Source organism: Clarias gariepinus, chromosome 19 (assembly GCF_024256425.1).
Source record: "Clarias gariepinus isolate MV-2021 ecotype Netherlands chromosome 19, CGAR_prim_01v2, whole genome shotgun sequence".
Lineage (NCBI taxonomy): Eukaryota > Metazoa > Chordata > Actinopteri > Siluriformes > Clariidae > Clarias > Clarias gariepinus.
The window spans coordinates 12,174,930-12,181,902 of NC_071118.1; the positions used below are offsets into that span (position 1 = coordinate 12,174,930).

Consider the following 6,973-nt stretch of genomic DNA (forward strand, 5'->3'; position numbering starts at 1 on the left):
CTATTTTTTTATTCTAATTTCAGATGAAAGTTTAAGGCCATACATAAGTGGATTGAGGAGAGGTGAAACAATAAGAATTTCAAGTTGTAAAAAATAACGCACACCTACTGGAAAGTCTTCTGACCCATAGCGACTGAACAATATTATAGTAAAGCAAAGTTATTGTAAAGTTGACCAGTGATACCAAATGTGGCACACATGTCTGCATAAATCTTTTTCTGCTTTCATTTGATTGCCTGCAAGCAACAATAAGTTGCTGATATAAAACAATTACAAAAACTGCATGTAAGACAAATATGAAGATTAAAAAATACCCATATACATTAAGAGTTGTAGAAGGGACACATGTCAATCTGACCATCGCCCAGGTATAACAGTAAACTCTGTTTATCTCTGACCCACACATTGGCAGTTGATTGAGAATGACAGAGTAAGGCACTGAAATAAAAAGAGGAAGTACCCAAGAATAAACAATAGCTTTTGCCACTTTCTGAGTTATCATCATATTGTGATACTCTAAAGGCCGACATATTGCAATATATCTGTCATAAGCCATTACAGCCAATGTTGTATATTCACACATGAAAGATGTATATATTACATATGCTTGTGCATTACATCCAACGAATGGGATTACCTGTACAGGTGAAAACAGATCATAAATTAATTTGGGATAAAACCCTGCTGTACCATAAAGTCTATTTAAACACAGATTACACAAAAAAAGATACATGGTCTCATGTAGTGTCTTTTCTTTTATAATTGTTATAATCAATGTAAGATTTAAAAGAATGATTAAAAGATAAATTAAGAAAAAAATAAAAATGTATTTTGGCCATAGATCCTTAATCCCAGACAAGGTAAATATGACAGGATAAGAAGTGTTAATTTCTACTGATGTCATTGAAGCCACTGCTGTCAAATACCTAAGAAGAAGAGAAAAGCTTGAATTAAAAGAATAAATATTACTTGTAATAGACATAGAGTAGCTAGCGTTCAAAATCTAGGCAATTGTTTTTTTGTTTTTTTTTTTACAAAGGGGTATTTAATACTTTACCTTGCCCCTAAATAACAATGCATTTTCATTACAAGGCCACACATACAGTACTGTATTAAAAAAAAAAAAACAAGGTATGATCAAACCACAACAGCGACTGTAACAATAGCTACTCTTATTTTACATTTAAGTTATATTATTTAGAATTAAGTTTGTAATTAATGTTGAACATTAATCAAGCATACAAACATAAAATTAAACAGAATATGTGGTAAGATTACTTAAATATGTTGTTTAATTTAATATATAAAGATAAGAGGAGAAGCACTGGTTTCAAATCACAAATCTTGTTCTTGTAATTCTTATGTAAGTGGAATTAAAATAAATGCATTTGTATTTAAAACTATTTTAATATAATGTATTTAAATGTAATAAACTGAACTAATTCATTAGGCTTTAATCATATCAGTTAAATGTTCTATTCCTGCTTATCATTACTTATTATATACAACCGTCTAGCCCCACCCCCATGATGGGAAGATTAGTTAATAATGCATGAACCCACAAAGGCAAAGCAAGTTTATTTGTAAAGCACATTTCATACACAATAGTACCTTAAAGTGCTTTACATAAAAGAGAAGAAAACAATCAAAAAAGAAATAAATAATAGCACTAAAACTTGAAAAGGTGAGAAAAGGTGGCTGCATTGTTCAATATACAGTACATGTTAAGTTTTACATATTGATTTTGAAAAATAAAGCTATACAAAAAAAAAAAGAATTTTCAAGGTTGAGTATCGTACAACTTGTTTACAAAAACTTCTTTTGTCATAAACCAAATACATTCCCTGTTTAAAGTGGATTATTACATTCAGCACTTTTACTTAACATTTTGATTTGAGCAACTAACACTCTCAGTTCAGATATTTTACACGCCCTCACCTCGGACTGCTGTGGATATGTTTGCTCTAATGACCCGTGTTTTTTCTTATAGTGGTGTTCCACATTACTTTTTTAATTAGCCTCACGGTTTTGGAACATATGAAACAAACGGGTTTGAACTTCCTACAGGAAGAATAAACATACAATAATTTGTCCATAGATCTTTGATTCTGTTTTCAAAAGTTACATACCTTTTCTAGAGTAAGCCATGCTGTGTTGCGCGTTCAATTGTCTTTAATGAGAATAAGCACACTTTGTAGGGGCATTATAGTTGTTTCTATTTTATATTTACTTGTCTAAATTTACTTGAGTTAACTACCGTGTTGATTGGCACTGTTGAGAGACGCGTATACCCATGACCAGTTTGAGGGCAAAAGCGCTTTATTTGTCCCAAAAAGCGATGGCTTTTATAAAGTTATCTGGCACAAAACCTCGCATAATGTCCCTTCTACTTAACATTTTAATTTAATTTATGGCACAGATTTAACTTTGGGCAAATAACTTTGGGCAAATACAGAATGGGCAAATACAGAAGGTGTGGCAAAGTTTCAGTAAATTCTGTCATAGTTTTGCCATGCTGTGACAAAATTGGCTGGACAGATATACAGAAAATATTAAGACATACGAGACAGACAAAATTTTTTGTTTTCGGGCCCTCCAGTGTATAAAACGTTAAACCCTGGTTTTAGATCCCCCAACGTATAAACTGTTAAAATATTACTGAGAAATCCTACCAACGTACAGACAAAACCAGCTTCATCTTACAAAAAAGTAAAATATCATCAAAAAGTTATGACTTTGATGATTATGGCTTTTAGCTAATTAAAACCCAAAATTCATCATCTCTAAAAATTTGTTCAATATTGGAAACTCATGGTGTCACACTCTAATCAGCTAATTAACTCAAAACACCTGCAAAGGTTCCCTGAGGGTTTGAATGTAAAGTTGAATGTAAAGGAAAAATGTGGTAGAAAATGTGCACAAGCAACAGCAATAACCACAGCCCTAAGAGGATTGTGAAACAAAGCCCATTTAGGAATTTGGGGGAGATTTACAAGGGGTAGACTGTAGCTGGAGTCAGGGCTTCAAGAGCCACCACACACAGTTGTATCCAGGACATGGGCCACAACTGTCACATTTGCCGGTGTTGGTCCACTGTTTTTTTTATTAGGTCCAAGGTTAGCGCGGCCTGCCAGGAAGTTTTGCTGACCAGTTTTCTTGAGATTTAATTTTCCACCAGGACTTGGCACCGGCCCACACTACTGTAAGTACAAAGTACTAATACCTGGTTTCAGGACCATGTGCTTGATTGCCTTATCAAACTCTCCCAACCTAAACCCTATTGAGAATCTATGGAGTATTGTAAACAGAAAATTGTGAGATACCATACCCAACAATGCAGAAGAGCTAAACGCCGCTATTAGAGCAACCGGGACTTCCATAATACCCTCAGCAGTTCCACAGACTGATCGCCTCCATGACATGCCGCATTGCTGCAATAATATGCTGTACATGTTCATACTTTTCAGTAGTGCAACATTGCTGTTTTAAAAAACATTTTTTTATTAGTCTTAAATAATGTTCTAATTTTCTGAGATACTGAATGTTGGGATTTGATTAGTTGTACAGTAAGCCATATTCATCAAAATGAAAAGAAATACAGTAAACACTTGTCAAAATAAACAAAATGTCAGCCATCAGAGAGAATGAAAGTTGCAGTAAATGAGCCAAATAAGAATGACAAGTACAAACAAATCCAAATTGGAACATATTCAAAGGGGAAGGTACTTTCTGGTAAATGGAGCCTAAAGTATGCTGTGTTCTTTATATCCTAACTACCATCTCATCAAACTTGCATACGATTTAATTTTCCACAATTTGTCGTGAAGACAAATGAGCATTGTGCACTCTACTCTGCTCATTAAACCCTGTGAATAGAGGCATGTGCAGCTTGTAAAATGAGTCCAAAATCCTTGAGAAAAAAGCTTGTCTCACTGTGATTAGACTTGAGTTACACTTAAAACTAGCAAATCAAATGCCACACATGCAAAGATAAAAGTAATGAGCTGGAAATGATAAAATACCACTGCAATAATACTCCATTCTCAATTGAAATGCATAAATAAACAAGTACCTTCAGTGTACTTTTTGATGATATTCTACTTTTTTGAAATGGAGCTGGTTTTGTCTGTACGTTGGGAGGATTACGAACATAAACCTTGGATTACAAGCATAATTCGTTCCGGAAGTGGGCTCGTATTCCAAAACACTTGCAAACCAAATTTTATTTTCCCATAAGAAATAATGGAAACTTAAATTATTCATTCTACAGCACAAAAAAAACCATAAAAATAATTAATACAAAATACTAAGTAAAAATAAAACAAATTAACCTGCAATTTACCTTTCAAAAAAGTAAAAAATAAATCCCAGCAGATAAGCATTTCCCTTTGTGCATGGAGGCGCTGTGTATGTGTGTGCGTGTGGGTTGCTTTCAACCCCTCCTGTCTCCCCCTCCTCATCTTACACATTAAAACTTTCTTCTCTCGTTTAAACCCATTTACTCACACATTAACGGAAAGACTGTTGTTCTCTACCAAATTATTAAAGCTTTTCCGCTTCATTTTAATGTTGCTCGTGACAGCGTAACAGCCCGTTAATTCATGCTCTTGCAATGATGAGATGGACAAACTGGTCGATGCCCGTTCTTTTATTTTTTGCATTGTCAGGTTATAGTACAAACTTTCGGGTGGATCCTGCACTTAAATCCAACAACAAAAAAAAAACTAATGAAGAACAAAACTCATGCTCTATATCCTAGTGTACCTGCATGTTATTCACAAGTTCTGACGCTTATCTTTCTTGTTACACAGTGTTACTCACGACTCCAGACGTCCGTTGATTTCTTTGTCTCTTGTTTTATTTTCAACATTAAAGTACAACGGTTGTTACAGTTTCTTGCTTAAATCCACTGTAGTCACGACAAGTCTTTGGCTGTGTTCTGTAGCTTCGGTAGATTACAGTTACAACAACTTATTTTACTGTATCCTTTAGTATACAGTATCGAAAGCTGCCCTCTCTCCACTGGGCTCCTGTTGATGACGGGGGTCTGGTAGTTCCTCTCCTGCTTTGTACTAAAGTTCACTATCAGCTCCTTTGTCCTGCTGACGTTCAGGAGGAGATTGTTCCTCTGGCACCAGTTCTCCAGATTTCCAATCTCCTCTAGGTAGGCCGACTCATCGTTGTTCGTGATCAGGCCCACCACAACAGTGTCGTCAGCAAACTTGTTGGAGTTGGTAGTGGCCACGCAGTCATAGGTGTACAAAGAGTTCAGCAGGGGGCTCAGAACACAACCCTGGGGGGTGCTGAGAGTGAGGGAGGCTGAGACATGTCCGCCCATCCTTACTGCCTGTGGTCTGCCAGTGTGCATGTGCTGGACTGTGGAGTGCTGGAGTGTGCATGTGCTCTCACAACCCTGGGGGGTGCTGGGAGTGAGGGAGGCTGAGACATGTCCGCCCATCCTTACTGCCTGTGGTCTGCCAGTCAGAAAATTTAAGATCCACTGACACATTGATGAGCTGATTCAGGTGCTCCAGATCTCGCCTTCGCATTCACACACACCGGATTGCATTACTGCATTACCCACAATGCATCTCCCGCAATGGACTACACTTCTGTAAACAGCGGTCATAAATCAACATCTCTCTCCCGCTACACTGTTTTATCTAAAAAAAAAAGCAATAAACATCACTAACGACACTCGTGTGAGGGCAAACTTACAGAATCACTGCTGTAAAGTAAAACAAACAAACAAATGACCCAGCACCTTACCTCTGAAAAGATTTGAGAAGAGTTTCTTCGGAGAGCAGAGTGTGTGTCTTTTGCCTTCAATTCTGTGCGCGCGTGTGTTTTTGTGAATGGGTGGTTACACACACACACACACAGCCAGCACAGTGTCTAATTACAGTCGCGCACACACAAACACACATGGCGATGAGAAAGAAACTAAAATTTTAACCTCTGTATTGAGATTTTCTTTTGCCTTACTCGCGCCCACACGTGTGTTATAAGAAACAGTCTACGCGTTTCCGAACACAAAATAAAATGTTTCACACACACATGTAGTCACAGTGTTATAGTAAACAGTACACGAGGGCACAGATGTTGATTATACCAGTAAGAGATGAGCACTAAGACCCAGCAGGGTAGACGATTCCGCAGTGCAAGAGGGAGAAAAATCGTTGGCTCAGTGACACTCGGCGTCAAAACAAGAAGCGCATGCGTGCTCGTAAAACAAGACATTACTCGTTTTTCAAGTTAAATTTTATTTAAAAATCTTTGCTCGTCTGTGGAACACTCGTAAACTGCGTTACTCGTAATCCGAGGTTCCACTGTATATGATTTTTCCCTTGTAAATATATAATTTTTTCCTTGAAAATCTGTACTTTTTCCCATGTGAGTATATCATTTTTTCCTTGTAAATATATTATTTTTCCCCAGTAAATATATATTTTTTCCTGTGTAAGTATATTATTTTTCCCTTGTAAATATATAATTTTTTCCCTGAAATTATGTACTATTTTCCATGTGAGTATATAATTTTTTCCCTGAAAATATGTACTATTTTCCATGTGAGTATATAATTTTTCCCTTGTAAATATATTATTTTTCCCCAGTAAATATATATTTTTTTCTGTGTAAGTATATTATTTTCCCCTTGTAAATATATAATTTTTTCCCTGAAAATATGTACTATTTTCCATGTGAGTATATAATTTTTTCCCTGAAAATATGTACTTTTTTCCATGCGAGTATATAATTTTTCCCTTGTAAATATATTATTTTTCCCCAGTAAATATATATATTTTCCTGTGTAAGTATATTATTTTTTCCTTGTAAATATATTGTTTTTCCCTTCAAAATGTGTACTTTTTCCCATGTATGTATATTATTTTTCCCATGTAAGTATATTATTTTTCCCTTGTAAGTATATTATTTTTCTTATGTAAGTATACTATTTTTCCCATGTAAGTAT

The 6,973-nt window shown here is 35.6% G+C and overlaps 1 pseudogene; it reads right to left on the reverse strand.

The window, feature by feature from the left end:
* LOC128507725 (olfactory receptor 52D1-like) lies at positions 1-904 on the reverse strand (annotated as a pseudogene).
* Between the last annotated feature and the right edge of the window lie 6,069 nt (positions 905-6,973).